Source organism: Pseudorca crassidens, chromosome 15, assembly GCF_039906515.1.
Source record: "Pseudorca crassidens isolate mPseCra1 chromosome 15, mPseCra1.hap1, whole genome shotgun sequence".
NCBI lineage: Eukaryota > Metazoa > Chordata > Mammalia > Artiodactyla > Delphinidae > Pseudorca > Pseudorca crassidens.
The window spans coordinates 75275010-75291455 of NC_090310.1; the positions used below are offsets into that span (position 1 = coordinate 75275010).

General features: G+C 42.3%; 1 protein-coding gene across 1 annotated transcript in view; it reads left to right on the plus strand.

Moving 5' to 3' along the window:
* Positions 1–921: 921 nt before the first annotated feature.
* Positions 922–16446, plus strand: part of EYA2 (EYA transcriptional coactivator and phosphatase 2) — a 287148-nt gene continuing 271623 nt past the window's right edge. Inside the window, exon 1 of the mRNA XM_067708330.1 lies at positions 922–1078. The gene's annotated coding sequence lies outside the window, so the exon portion shown is untranslated. The remainder of the gene's footprint in view (positions 1079–16446) is intronic.

A 16446-nucleotide genomic window follows, 5' to 3' on the forward strand; every position in this document is an offset into this window, starting at 1 on the left:
GAACCCAGTATCCAAGTTAACCCTCAAAATATTACTAACACCACTGACCCTATACTCTCCCTTCTCCCATCGGTCACCCTGCCTCCCTCCACCCTGCCCCAAGGGGACCACGTTCTCAATTTTGTGTTTACTTTTCAACTTTTTTTTTTTTTTTTTTTTTTTTTTTTTTGCGGTACGTGGGCTTCTCACTGTTGTGGCCTCTCCCGTTGCGGAGCACAGGCTCCGGACGCGCAGGCTCAGCGGTCATGGCTCACTGGACCAGCCGCTCCGCGGCATGTGGGATCTTCCCGGACCGGGGCACGAACCCGTGTCCCCTGCATCGGCAGGCAGACTCTCAACCACTGTGCCACCAGGGAAGCCCCCTACCTTTCAACTTTTTATGTCATAGTTTTATCAAATATGTATGTCTCCCTAGGCAACATTTGTAAAAAATTCGCTTGGCAGGAGCTTTATAAAACTAATATTATATTGTCAGTAATTTAAAGGGTCTGGCTTTTCAAATGTGACATTTTATTGCTGAGATTTATCCATGTTGTTTCATGAAGCTGTGGTTCATTCATTCTCACTAGACAACATTTTAACCAAATAGAGATGAGTAAATTTCTTTCAGTGGAAGAGGGCTCATGAGGAATCAGTTAATCAGAGAATACAATTTCCCTGTATATCCACCACCTGGATGTGTCTGCATTGTTTCCTCCTTCACTTGCCGCTACTTTTTTTTTCCCAGCAGGCATGTGGGCAAGCATGGCCGCCTCCAAGCCTCCAGCTTCTGCATCATTGCTATTGACATCTGGGGCTGGCTCATTCTTTGTGGTGGAGGCTGTCCTGTGCATTGCCGGACGTTTAGCAGCATCCCTGGCCTCCAGCCACTAGATGGCAGTAGCACCTCCCAAGTTGTGACAACCAAAAAAACGTCTCCAGACATTGCCATAGTGGATAGTGTCACCCCAGGTAAGACCTGCTGCACTGAGCATATGGACCTGTTTTAAATTTGAGCAATAGCAGAGACCACTCAGTGATTGAGGGTCACATGTTCTAATTCCCTGGAGGACAAATCTGACCGTTCGTCTTCAATCAGGTGAGTCAACAATGGCCAAAGAGGGGGGTGGGGGGAGCCACATGGTGAACACTTGGCTTCCGGGATTCCTTCCATGGGTCACTGGAGGATGTTCTCAGCGAAGCAGACCATGGGCTAGGGTAGATAACACCGAAGTGTGTATTACACCAGTTCATTTTATCAGTAAGTATCCAATTTCGTATTTCACTGAGGGAATTTAATGCAGGGAATTGATTATTAAGGTGTTGACCGGGCTGGAGGAACGAAACAGAGGATGTGAGGTTAGCAGAGTCCACAGGCGTGGTGCCTCTGAGTCTGCTGCTGATGGGAACCGGCTGCCTGGGCAGGGTCAGAAGCCACATGTCACTCTGCCACCACGGCTGGTGCTGCCACTGTCACCTGTTAGAGGTATCACCAGGGGCTGGGAAAATGGCCTTTTCTCTCCCTCCTTCCATTAACTCCACAACGCCTCCTGTCGGTAGAATCTAGAGGAAGCCCTCTAAAGGCGGATGGGGTAGGGGCTGGAAAACGTAGTTTGCAGCTTTCTAGACCCCGCAGTGGAGAAGAAAGGGGAGTGTGGGTATGTCAATCTCCATTGTCCAGCTCACTCAGGGATTTCATTCCTAGGAAGCTGTTGTTTATTTCATTCTTAAGAATTATTGCAAATCTTGGATTGGTACAATAGCTTGTACTTGTAAATGCTGTGAAGTAGCAGGCTTTTAATAGGGCTCCAGAGAAACAGCCAGTAAGAGATATGTATGTATGTATGTATTTATATATATGCCAGGCGCAGGTCCTATTCCACTTCCGTAGTGTGATCACATCTACCCAAATTATGTAGACAGATCTGGGAGAGGGTGGGTTCCCAAGGAGACTGAGATGCTATTACCAGAAAAAGCAATCATGCTGAGTCAGCAAAAAAAAAATAACTGATTCTGGGAGAAGAAGGAAGGAAAGGAGAGTTCCAGGCAAAGGCTGTGAAGACCAAAGAGAACTTGTGATGCTTTGGAGGACCTGGGGAACATTCAGGACTCGAGGTGCTGCATCAGAGCTGACAATGTGAGAGGTGACCCTGGGAGGTCAGGCCCGCAGAAGCAGGTCCTGCAGGGCGTCTGAACCACCTGAGGCTTTCTCCCAAGGGCCACGAGAAGCCACTGCAGGATTTGAAGGAGACTGAAGATTCTGAATTGCCTTCAAATTTGATGAGTTAACAGCTTTGCAGAGAGTGGGGAGAGAGGGGAGAAGCATTGCCTTCAAGGTCAGATCTAGAAAACAACCCTATGAAAGCAATTTGGTAATCACGTTTTCCAGCAAAACCCATTCAAGTGATAGATGCTCCTCTAATTCGTGTAAGGACCCAGAGATGCTTTTCCAGGACAAGATGGCCCCTCTGGTCATCATGCCCTTTGCTGCGATTCATTCAAATGATTTCATTCCTCAGCTGAGATAAGAGGTTGCTTGTACCAAGGGCCACTGCACACCATGCCCTGCATTTTTTTTTTTAAAAAAACTTTGCTTCTTGTAGCAAACGGCCCAAGTGCTTCTAGCAAATGGGCAGAGTTAACCCTTCAGCAACCTCAGTCGTCACCCTGCAGGCGGGCCATGGCCATCCCCCATAGGAGGACAAATCCCACCTTGGAAAGAACCATAGGGGGCAAGTTCCGCACATAAGACAGTGTCTACAAGTCTGCTTCTACGGGTAGGTAAATTACATGGAAAATACAACTGGATTTGTCCCCGGTTTTCCCATTAGAGATCATATAAAGTAGAGGCGGAAGTTAATTGAGTTCCGAGTTCACTGTGTAATGTCGGGGAATTGGGACTCTGGCAAGCAGGTCACGTGTAACGTGTTCTGGGGGGTAGCGTTTTCACACGAGGTCCCTGGGAGAGGAGAAGTTTTCTTTCACCAGGAGTGCGACCTTCAGAAAGCAGGCTTCTGGGGTTCCAAAGGGGCTTTCACCAACATTACAGGATAAAGGTCTCATTTTGCTTAGAGAGGCTTTCTTGCAATGGGGCATGCTCATGATATTCAAGAAAAGGTCATAAAAACCCCTGCCTTTCAACAAGAGCCATAAAGTCCAAGTGGTTAAGAGCCAGGACCCTGGAGCCAGATTGTCAGATCACTCGCAAGTTGGGAGACGTGACACAGATCACTTAACCCTCGGGGCCTCGATTTTCTCATCTGTAAAATGGAGTAGTCTATTGCAACTCCCCAATAAATCCACTGTGAGGATTAAACAAGTTAGTTTCTATTAAGTGCTTAGAGCATTGTCTGGCTCACGGAAAGTGCTATTTAACTGTTAGCTGTTTGTAACGAGCATTCCTGCGCTGGGACACGGCACTGAGTTCTTTACGTGCCTTATTTCATTTCATCATAAAAAAAATAAAGATAAAAACGCTGCAGGTAAGTAAAAGTGGGTTTACCTTGAAGCTATTAAAGTTAAAGAGAGGCCCCTGGAGAAAGCTCATAAGGGCCTGTGTGGTAACACTGGCAACAGTCAGACCTATATCTATCCTTATTCCCAAAAAGGATCCCCCAAAGTTATATAATCTTCAGGCTCTACCACACAGCTTCCTGCCCTGGAGGTAGGGATTCTTATTCTCATTTCATAGAGGAGAAAACAGGCTCAGAGCAGTGAATGGACCTGTCCAAAGTCACCAGAGAGGAGCAGAGCTGAGATGCCAACCCAAGTCTATCCGGCATCCACTGGACCCCACTGCCTGCTCGGGGTGTGGACAAAGTTAGCCGCAGATCCCTGCCAGCCAGAATTTGTCTCTTCTAACCTTTCCTACCTGGGTCTGGTCCAGGTGGCCATCCTAGAGCTTGGTCCCCGTAGGCACAAATTAAACATTTTCTGGATGAATGAATGATTTTCTAATCTCTCCTTCCATATCCAGTCCAAGGACTATGACTTCTCTTCCCCCATTGTATGTGTCTTAGGGACCACATCAGTGTTGTTGATCAGGTAAGACCTACCTCTGGCCTAGGAGAGGGCGTAGGAGGGACCCAAGCTAGGACAACAGGGGCTCTCTCTCTGGAATTTGAGCTCAGAGTGACTAAAAGACACAGCTGAGTTCATTCCTGCCTCCTTCTGCAGTGTCCTTGGTCCTGCCTGTTCCTCTCCTGTGTTTTGCAGCCTTTCCAACAATTCCATGAGCTCCTGATAGCCTTACCATAAAGTCTCTTTTACTCAAGATTGCCAAGAGCAGGGTTCCAGGATTCACAATCAAGAGCTGCAATCAAAATAAATAAATAAATACATAATTAAAAAAATTTTTTAAAACAGCTGCAATCAAAATAAATAAATAAATACATTAATTTAATTTAATTTTTAAAAATTTTTTAAAAAGAGCTGCAATCAAATGATGCAAGGTCCTTCCCAACACTTGACCCCTCCCTCCGGCCACACATCTGTAAAAGTAATGATTCCAATATTTGAGGGGTGCAAGATATAAATAAGACATTTTGAGGTTTGAATCTCTCCCACAACCTCCCCCCACCCAGTGGCCACCCAGCTTCTGTGTAAACCCTTAGAGGGAATTCACTTCACCTTTGAATAGTTAACTTAGAATATTTCTTCATGTTAGACTAAAACAGGAATGAGAATACTCATAAGTAGACTTTATATTATGGATGGTGTGCTTAGGAGCATGGGCACTGGAAGCAGACAGTTCAGCTGTTTCCTACTGTATAACACACATCCATTCTTTTAAGTTGTGCTTTTCAAGTCATTTGCTCTTTTCATCTAGTTGTCAAATTTATGTCATAAAGGTGTTCATACTATTCTCTTCCTTACCCTTTTATTATTTTTAGGATCTGTAATGATGTTCCCTCTTCCATGACTTATACTGAAAATTAGTCTTTTATCCTTTTTTTCTTTCTTGATCAGTCTAGCTAAATATTTATCAATTTTATTGACCTTTGCGTAGAACCAGCTTTTAGTTTCATTGATTTCTCTATTGTTTGTTTTAGTTCATTGATTTTTGTTTATTGTTTCCTTCCTTTTAATTTGGTTTTCTTAATTTCTTACAGTGGAATCTTAGATAATTAAGATATAAATCTTTTTTATATTCTAACATAAACTTTTAAAGATACAAATTTTCCTCTAAGTACTGCTTTAACTGCATCCCATAAATTTTTACGTGTTTTATTATCATTATTATTCAGTTTAAAACATTTTCTAATTTATTTCATGGCTTCTTCTTTGAAATGTGTTCTGTTTAATCCCCAAATATTTGGGAACTTTCCTAGATATCTTAGTGTTATTGATATTTAATTCCATGTGATTAGGGAACATAACCTGTATGATTTCAATCTTTGTAAATAGACTGAAGTTGGGTTCATTATGGTGCTCTTGAGAAGAATTTTATATTCTGCAGTTGAATATAATTTTCTATAAATACAAATTAAGTCATTGTGATTGATAGTGTTGCTCAAATCTTCTATGGCTTTGCTAATTGTTTTCTCAATTGTTAAGAGAGGAATATTAAAGTCTACAATATAATTGTAGAATCTTTTATATCTCCCTTTAATTTTGTCAATTTTTGCTTCATTTATTTGGAAGCTCTATTATTAGCCACATACACAATTATTATGTCTGCCTGTTGAAATTACCCTTTTATCATTTTGAAATTTTCCCTTTTTTTTAAAACTTTAAACCTATTTTATTTCCTATTAGTATAGTCATTCCTGCCTTCTTACACTGACTGTTGGCAGATTTTGTATATATTTTTCCACCCTTTTATATTTGACTTATCTGTGTCTTTATATGTGAAGAGTGTCTCTTGTAGAAGGGACATTATTGGGTCTTGCTTTTTTTATCTGAAAGTCTCTGCCTTTTAATTAGAATGTTTATACCATTACTATTTAATATAATTTTTTATGATTGGGCTTCGATCTGTCATTTTATTGTTTATTTTCAATTAATTTCCTCTGATTTTTTTGTTCCTCTATTCCTCCTCTTCTCCCTTTTAAAAAGTATTAACTAGTGTATTAGTTTGCTTGGGCTGCCATAACAAAGTACCACAGACTCGGTGGCTTAGATGACAGAAATTAATGTTTTCACAGTTCTGGAGGCTAAACGTCTGAAGAGATCAAAGTGTTGGTTTCTTCTGCAGCCTCACTTCTGGGCCTCTAGTTAGCTATCTTCTCCCTGTGTCTTCATATAGTCTTTTCCTCTATGCCCATCTGTGTCCAGATTTCCTCTTCTTATGCAGACATCAGTGATATTGGATTAAGGTCCACCCTAATGATCTCATTTTAACTTCACTACCTCTTTAAAGACCCCCAACTTCAAATACAGTCACATTCTGAGGTTCTGAAGACTAGGACTTCAACATATGAATTTGGGGGAGAGGGAACACAATTCAGTCCATAACAATTTGTTTTATAATTCTATTTAATTTTTGCATTAACTTTTAACTATACATCTTTGCATTATTTTTTAATGGTTGCTTTACAATGTATAGTCTCAACTTTTCATAGTCCACTTACAATTAGCCTTGTGCCACTTCATGTAAAATGTAGAAATACTGTAATTGTATAGGACCACATTCCCCCATCTTTCATGCTATAATTGTTATCTGTATGAAGTCAGCATACATTATACCCAAGACAGTGTTATAATATTTTTTTAAACAGAGATATGTATTATAAAGAAATTAAAAGGGAAATAGCAAAAACATAGACTTTTTTGGTATTCATACTATTTAACATTTGCAATGGTCTTCATTCTTTTCTAAGGCAAGAAGTTTCCATTTGGTAGCATTTCCCTTTGGCCTGAAGAACTTCCATTAGCATTTCTTACAAGCAGAACTGCTGGCAAAACAAATACTTTTAGTTTTCTTTTATCTGATAATATCCTTCATTCTTGATGAATGTAGAATACATTCATACTGGATGTAGAATTCTAAGTTGACAATTATTTTTCTCTCTTTCAACATTTTAATTATGTGGCTTCACTCTTCTGCTCTGTGTTTTCCAATGGGACGTCAAACATTAATCCAATCTTTGCCCATGTTTGTAATATGTTGTTTTTCTCTTGCTGCTTTCATGACTTGCTCTTCAGGTTGACTTCAGCATGAACTTTCATATCTGTATTCTTCTTGGTGTTCATTAAGCACCCTGAATCTGGGGGTTTGTGTCTTTCAGCAAATTTTCATCACATTTTCAGCATTATTTCTTCGAATTTTTTTCTGCCTCATTGTTGCTCTTCTCTCCTTCTCTCCTACTAGATCAGTTTCAAAGTGGGGTCTGAATCACCTGCAAGATGAAGGGTGGGGAAAACTTGAAAAAAATGCAGATTCTTTGTCCCTACCCCAGACCTAATAAATCAGTCTCTGGGACTGAGACCCAGAGAACTAGGGATAAGTTCCCCAGGTGATATTTATTTATGCACAAAGTTTAAGAATGACTGCACAGCATTTTACAGGCTTCAAGGGCTGGACCATGTCTTATTCATCTTTAAGATGTTCCTTACTTGTCCCATAGTGTCTCACACCATGCCTTGTACCTAGAAGGTATTCAGTATACAGGTTGACTTGAATATAATACTTGTACAGATATATGGGATGGATTATTCTTCAAAGTTCAAGACATTTCTTATGCCACTCTTTACCTCATCTTAAAGTTGAGGTGGTTGTAATTCACACTGAGTTAATCAGGACTCCTCTGGTTCCAGTTACAGAAACACAACCCTAACTGACTTAAACAGAACAAAGGAAATTCGTTGGCCCAGGCAACTGAAAGTCTAATCATTGTGTCAACTTCAGTTGTGGCCAAACTCAGGACACTAACAACACATCACTAGTCCCTTTTCTCTCCTTTAGGTTGGTTTGTTTACAGGCAGGTCTTTTCCCACTTTGAGATAAACACTGTTGTCAAGTTCTGGGCTCACATGGTCCTTACTTGTATAAGTAAATGGAGCAACACTTCCCAGACATCTCCAAACAAAGTCCCAGAAAGGACTTCTATGGCGTGACTTGAGTCAGGTACCCATTCTTGAACCAATCACAATAGCTAGGAGATGGATGACTCTGATTTGCTCTCCTGAGTAACATGGTCAGCCCTGAAGTAGGAGAGGCAGGGCCGTGAAATTGATGGCCCTTAGGTGGGAGGAAGGAAAGGATGCTGAGCGTACAGTGTAACAGATGTCCCCTACCACAGTCTCCAACATAATGGATGTGAACTCCTGTCAATGCCTTTTAGCTGAGAAACTTTAGAATCACATTTGTGAAATGGGCCCCCTTCTTATTCCAGGGAGGTTAGAGCAAATTCCATAAACCAGTCATTCCCAATCTTGGCTGTAAATCAAAATGCCCTTGGCATTCTTCCTAAAAATACAAATGCTTGGACCCCTCCCCAGACCTAAAGAAGCAGAATCCCAGTGGGTGTGACCAGGGAGGGTATATAACATTTGACATACAGAAGGGTTATGTTTTCTCCCAGCCAGCATATATTCCACCTTCCTTTAGAAACCCCAGTTTTCCTTCTGAAGCCCGCTTCTCCAAGTTTCAGTCCTGGCAGTTGTTGGAGGGGATGATTCAGCCCCAGTACCAAGAGTGAGCATATGACCTAGGCCTGGCCAGCCAGAGAATTTGGTCCCTCTGTCCACAGTGATTGGTTCAGGGATGGGCACTGAATGCAACCTGAGCCTGTGAGCCCCAGTCCCAGAATTTTATTGGAAAGCTTATGAAAAAGAAGTCCTCTCTTTCCATTGGAAGCACTGATGTGAGGGTGATGTGAGCCTGCAGTGGCCAGGGGCCACCACCTGGTGAAGCCCACTGGAGAGTGAAGCCTTCAGTCGTCAAAATGCAGCTGAATTAGGGAAAAAGATGATTCTAGAGATTCCTGGCGGAGCTGCACATGCAGCAGACCCAGGGAGCTGAGAATGTCACAGAGAAGTAAGACCAGAGTTCTGAAAGCATCCTTCTGGAGCCTTCTCCATCCCTAGTCTTGCACTCAGGAGAACCTCTGACCTCCCTTTAGAGAAAAGTCAGTTTGAGTTGTGTTTTTCTGCTACCCGTAAATAGAATATCCCTGAGTCCTTCATTCACGTTCCAAAGCTTATTCATTCATTCAACAGTCGTTTATTGAATGTCTTCTACGTGCTCAGCACTAACCTAGACGCTGGGGACACAGCAGTAATCCAAACACACAAACTCCCTGGCCTCATGGAGAATCCAGCTAGGAGGGTTGACAGGCAATCAATAACACCTATTTGCATACACACACAAAACATCAGTAAAAATAGCATATTGGGTGGAGAGAAAGAAAGCAGGGAAGGAGGATAAACAGTGCCAGGGTTGTGGGTGGGATAGATAGGGTCATCAGAGAACTGAGAAGGTGATATTTGAGCAAAGACTCAAGGAAGTGAAGAAGTGCACACAGCAGATATTGGGGGAAGGGGGTGTTACAGGCTGTGGTAACAGCCAGTGCAAAGGTCCAGAAGTGGGAGTATTTTCTAGGAGAGCAAGGAAGCCAGTGTGGCCCAGGGGAAGTGGGTGACAGGGAGAATGGCTATGAATAAAGTCAGGGAGATCATGGGGGCCAGATTGTGGGGGGTCTTCAGGACTGTTGTCAGGACTTTGGCTCTACCCCTGCCTGACGTGGAGGCCATGGCAGGATTCTGAGCAGAAGAGGGTCATGGGTTTTGTGGCCTTGGGCAAGTGGCTTCAGTTCTGTAAGCCTCATTTGCTTCATGTATGAAATGAGAGTGAATCCCATTAGGCAAACGCCACAGTAATAATTGTTGCAGGCAAGATCTACCCACAAATGCTAAAGTCAGTGGGAGGAAGTTTGCAGAGAAACAGGATACTCACAGAGCCTCAAAGTATCACCCCCTAATATATTTATTAATTACACAGGGAAACCGTATAACTTTACAGTGGAGAAACCCAACAGGCACAACACTGACCAAGTGATCAAAGTTAACATCACCAGTAATAAGACATTTGGACATCATGTAGCGCCTGATAAGATGCCCTGAGGATACAGCATCACTTCTGCAGCGTTCTTGCCAAAGATGAACAACCTCAAACTAATCCTGAGAAAACACCAGACTAACCCAAATGGAAAGACATAACTGACCGCTACTTATCAATCAAAGGCAATGAAAAACAAGGAAGGTGGAGAAATTGTCACAGAGTGGAGGAGACTAAGAGACAAAATGTCTAAACGCAATGTTGGTTCTTGGAGTGGATTTGGGGGCAGAAGAAGGACGTGAGTGGGAAAACTGGTGAAATTTGAATAAGATCTGTAGTTTAGTTAAGAGAATTGCTCCAATGTGAATTTCCTGGGATTGGAAATTGATACTTGTACTATGGTATGTAAATTGCTAACATTAGGGGAAGCTGGATGAAGGGCATACGGGAACTCTGTACTATTTCTGCAATTTTTCTGAAAGTCTAAAATTATTTCAAAATGCAAAATTGAAAATTGGGTGAATTATCGTTCTTACCGTATAGGGATGTTGTGTGGATTGAACACACATAAAGCCCGCGGCGCAGCGCTGGATAAGCATTCTATAACTGATGGTGATTATTACTGTTAGTTTTTTTACATCTGTTATCGAACACTTACTCACAGAGCGCCAGCATGTTCACTACTGCTTGGTGGCTTTTGCTGTCTCTTGCCCTCAGCAGTGACTTCTCTCTTTGGGACTAAGTAAACAGGATTCCTCAGATCAGTCCTAAAAACCAAGAGTTTAAACAAAAGCAAACTGTGACTCTGGCTGCCTGCATCACTCCACTTATGAAATCGAAACCAGAGGCTCCTGAGTGCTGAATGCAATAGACTAACAAACAACCCCGGCCCCACCCTCCCCCAGAACCAGATGGTATAATTTATTTGCAAAGATTTAAGAAGAGTAGGAAGAAAGCAACCACTCTCAGATAGACCTGCCAGTGTCGATGGCAAAGGGGCCACTTGTGGTTTCATCCTGGATCACATTCTATCCTAAACCAGTGCTCTTCAAACTCCTGATCAGGTACAACATTTTGAAACAACCACCCCAATATTTATTTATTTATTTATTTACAAATTATATACATATTCTACTCTATTAACGTATTCTGTGAATGGTGAAGTAGATGCAAGAAAAAGTGTAAGAGGAAGTGATAAGGAAGAAAAAAATAATATTTTGAAAAAAATGACTCAATGACATTAAAATATCTTTTTACTCTCATTAAACCATTATTACTATTTGAATATTGAAAACAGTGTGACTTAATAGCCTTCATTATTTTTAAATTCTTGGTTTATAATTATATGTTAGATTTTAAAATCAATACTTGATTTTAATGGCTGTCAAAAATGGAAAAATAACCTCATAAAGATGTCTTCCAACTGGAAGAAGGGTTTTACTTGCTGCAGTCATTTTTAAAAATGCTTTCCGTCTTTTCCATTCCATATACCAATTTTGCAAAGGTTTTGGTTGAAATCCGTCTGGTTACTTCTGTCTTCCATGAGGTTAAGCTCTTGTTCTTCAAAACAAATTGAAAAGTGTTGAATTTTTACGCTTGTAACACATGAGTTTAAAATCCACTGAAATGTTAGGTTGGGATGATTTTATTTTTTGTTTTGTTTTGTTATATACAATGGGATGATTTTAAATTATATTAGAAAAAGCCATTTCCGGGTCCTTAAATTGGGTACAGTTTTGAGCATTTATATAGGTAATTTACATACTTTTGAATAATGTAAATATATCAACAGTAATCCCTGAACAAGAATATTTCCAAACATTTGTTTTCAAAGTGTTCTCTCTGTAGTCCAATTTTCTTTCAGAAAGCAATCCTTTTCTTGCTCATTTTTAAGTGCCACCCTTACCCTGAAGGCCCTGAGTAAGCGTGTGCTGACCAAACGGCAGGAGTAGGAGGAATATGAGCTTTGCCCTCTTTCTCTGCCTGCATGATTCTTATCATCTTCTCCCCAAGGAATCTCTTTGGCCACTTGTTCATTGCCTTTTGGGAAGGGTTGGTTCAATTACAGCTAGAGTGGCCACAGAGCCCCCATCTGGTCTTCCTCCAGCTGTGCCCTCTCCGTGGGGGAGAAGTCAGCGAGGCGAAGGGGATGTGCACACCCAGAGGCCACGCATCATCTCCCCAACCCCCCCACCCCGGATCCTGGAATTTCATTCCAGGGCTGTTTGAGCTTCTTCCCCAGGGCCGTTTGAGCTTCTTCCCCAGGGCCATCCTTCCAAGAACAGATTGCATCAGCAAGGTCCACGCCCTGCAGCCCCAGAGGAGGCCAAGGGCAGGGGGTCAGAGCTAGCACATATGGGCTGGCACGTGCAAATGTGTGCACAGAGCTGCTTGTGGTAGGATGGAGCTGGAGGTATAGGAGGAAAAGGGAGGTGAGCTGGGTGACATCCCAGCCAGAACATGGAGAAGTTCAAGAATTCTACATCTGAACCTGGCTTTCCAGGTCATCGTAAGGTATATTTGTAAAAGTAGGAGGCTAGAAAATGCTTTATTTAATATTTTTATATTTAGACATATGGCAAGTGGGCCTCCATTTGTACAATTGCCCTGGGCCCTGTAAACTGATGAGGGCAGTTGACTGGGGCACATTGGTGTCACTCAGCTGTCTCCTCTACATGGGCAGCCACTTCAGAAGGCCATTCAGTGGGGCTCTTCGTCAAATGCCATCCATGTATCGGGCACTCTCAGTTGAGCTCTTATTGCCAGAGGGCTCTAGGAGGCTGCTAGCCTGCAACAGGACAGTGCACCAGGATTTGTATTCTCCCAGTTAAAGACCACAGCGTCCACCAAATCAGTGAATGGTGGACTGGCGTAGATCTGAAAGTCTGAACCTACCAATATGAGATGATTCGCTCTGGGGGACTGGGAAAGAGAAAATTTCTCAGTTCCTCCCCAAACCTAAAAACCCATTTCAAGGGCTGCTATAATCACTTCCACTGTCAATGTGAAAGATATTCCAAAAACTATAGGGTGAAGATGCATAGTTTTCCGAGAATGGAGAGGGTACACAAATGATTTCTGAGTAGCATTTGTTAATTTCTAAGTAGCATAAGTTAATCAACTTACCTTCAACACGTGACAAATAAGTGAATGAATGAAAGTATGTTGCTTCCAGCCCCTCAACATTGGAAAACTCCAGCTCTTCCCTCTGAAGGTCTCAAACCCCCTAAAGGACCCAACACTATCTAACTCACAGTCAAAGGGGGCATCACTGCCAAATGGAATATTAAATATTAATAGAGCTGAATATCTTTCTTATTAGTTTAGTTTAAAAGTGTGCTTAAAAAAAAAAAGTGTGCTTAGAAGTTCTTATGTTGTTTTCCTTGATCCCAGTGGATAATCTGACCTACTCCACCTTGGAGACACTGCCCTAAATTATGAATTCCAATGAGAGGAATTCCAATGGGAGGAGTCAAAAGCCTTAGAGCAGGATTTCTGCTAAAATAGATGGCAACCAACCAAGTCTTCTCCAATAAAAAAGGAGAAAATTCAATAACACATTTTAGTTGCCTAGTTGGAGAGAAAGCTTGAGAATTTCAACTCCTAACGATGAATGTGGAGAACACAGGCCACAGCAGAGGAAGAAGTCGCTTAGAGAAGTCAGAACACCAGGACCTAGTTCAGCCTTTACCTAACTATGTGATTGCCTCAGTTTCCCCATTTGTAAAATCAGAGGGTCAGCCTTGATGTTCGCCAAGTTAAAAAGCTTAGATATGCATCAAACGAAGGGCTGCAAGTTCAAATGACTGTAAGGGTCAAGGAGAAAAGATATATGAATGAAGAAGTCCAGGAGCGACAACACAGGGAGTGGTGGAGACTGGTGACCTGGTGAGAAAAAACCACTACTCAGCTCCATTAGCTGGTGCCCGTTAGGCAGGAATAGAAGCTGACTATTGATAGGTGTTCCAGTTATTTCAGGAGAAACCAGGAGTCCAGATGTTACAGAATTTTGTATTATTATTCATGACGCCACCTAATTTTTTAAAGCAATTTTTTGTAACACTGGACAAACAAAATCCACCCTGAAGTCAGCTGCTTTAGAATACTGTCACTCATAACTACATTTCGACTTCACTGGCAACATTGGTTGGAAAGTACTTTATGTTGCCCTGTCCTCACACCCTTAATGTTTACTTCTGCTGAAGATGTTTATTCGCCTGGAAAGTGGCTCCCTAACAGAAACATTTGTCTTAACTGTTGGGGCAAATCATCCATTTGCTGGGAGACTAAGAAGAACGAGAGAGGCCAGCTTCTGAAAGCATTTGCAGATTTGTTTGTTTCTCTCTTTACGAGAGGCCAAAGTTGTCTTGGCGTGGGATGGTGCCCTCCTGTACAGTTGGGATGCAAGTTTACAATCCAGCACTGCAAATCCAGCACCCGATAGGGAGACCTTGGTAACCACAGTGGAATTTCCACGCAATCCTAACATGCAACTGTCAGTGGGAAGATCCTTTCTTCCTTCCTCTTTCTCCTGTCCGTCTTTATTATCTGAGCCTGCTTCTTTGCTGATATTGTCATATTTTTTGAAAGAATATCAGGTTAATTCCTATCCTCCTATCCTCCTTGCTTCACACAATTTCATGCAAATGATCACTGCCTAAATGCACATTTCAAAGGGGACTCGTTTTATTCAGTCCTTCAGTCTTAACTTTGCCCTCCAAGCATGCCAGAGATACCTAGAGCCTTGATTTTTAATATAACTGTACAAAAAATTATGGGAAAAATAGGATCCAAATGATGGACTAGATTTTTTAAATAATCAGGCAAGAATTAATTTTTCAGAGTAATTGTCTAGAGGTGATTCAATTTCACATGCTCTTTAAATATGTATTTTTCAGCGTTCTATGGCTTGAAGGGACGATTTTAAATTAGTGTATAGAGTAGGCTCTGAATCATAAAATAAAAACTCTAGCAGTTAAACTTTGTCATCTTGGCTGCAAAACTCTATTTTGTCTAAACAAAATTCTGCCTTCCTGATAAATCCACTTTCCTCCCCCTATTCCACTGTCTAAATAATTTTGTCAGTGGAAAGATAGAGGATTGTTGTTTTAATAATTGCAACTTAGAGATGTTGTGGCCAGAGGAATTCTAAGATGGTCCCCGTGGTCTCCTCCCTGATGTTAACGCCCTGTAGAATTCCCTCCCCTCGTGCGGGGGCCCTTTCGACTCGCTCCTAGCCAGTAGAATTTGGCAAAGGTGATGGGATGTCTCTCCCTTAATTAGGTTACATTATATGGCAAAGGTGAAGGTGGTCACTCCTGTGATTTTTATATATATACATATATTATTGAATTAATATAAATATTATATATATATAAAACTTCACAGGAATTTTATATATAAAATATGTATATAAAGATTTTATGTGTGTGTGTGTGTGTGTGTGTGAGAGAGAGAGAGAGAGAGAGAGAGAGAGAGAGAGAGAGAGAACCCTGTTGCTAGCACGCACTAGCATAAGAGAGAGAGATTCTGGCCTTGAAGCAAACAGCTATGTGTGAGCTCTCTGTGGTGAGTGTGAGTGTTACTGACCCAGATCCTTGAACTCTTTAATCTATAGAAATTGATGAGTCCAGATGAGAAATTCAGGAAGGCTTTATTGGGACTCAAGATGCAGCACAAGGTAGGAAGAGCTGGTAAAAGGTGCCCTTGCTAGCTCCGGAAGAGGGTGGGCTGGTCCCTTAAATGGGGTGAGGGGGTGGGGCAGATCGGTGGGTGGGGTTGGGGGCGTGGCTCAGGTGGCCCGGCCACCCCGTTGCTGGTTCTGCGTGCAGGGATCATGTACAGGACCCTGCTTTTGCTCCAGGCACCTCAGAAGTGGCAGTTGGTTTGTGGCCTTTTTGTATCTTACTGTTCGTATTTTGCCCCAGCTGTGCATGCGTGCGGTTATTTTTAGTCCTGTTAGTTTCTTTGTACGCCGTCGCTGGAGGAGATGTTTGTCCAGGTGCAAGCACTGCAGCAAAGGGTCCAGGTGCCAGGTCCCAGCCTGTCTCATGATCTCCCTAGGTGAGTGTGAACTCTCTAGGGTGAGTGTGAGCTTTCTGTGATGAATTGAACTGCCTATGGTGAGGACCACGCGGCAGGAAACTGCAGGTAGCCTCCGGGATCTGAGGGTGGCCTCCAGCTGATGGCCTTTCAGGAGCTGGGCCCTCAGTCATTGCAGCCACAAGGAAATGAATTGTGCCACCAACTTGAATGAGATTGGGAGTAGGTCCTTCCCGAGTTGTTAAGCCTCCAGGTGAAAACGTAGCCTGGCTAGACCCTGACTGTGGCCTGGTGAGACATTGCGCAGAGGACCAAGTGAAGCTGTGCCTGGACTCCTGACCCACAGAAACTGTGAGCTAGTAAATGCATGTTGTTTTAAGTTCACTTAGTTTATGATAATTGGCTGCACAGCAATAGAAAACTAA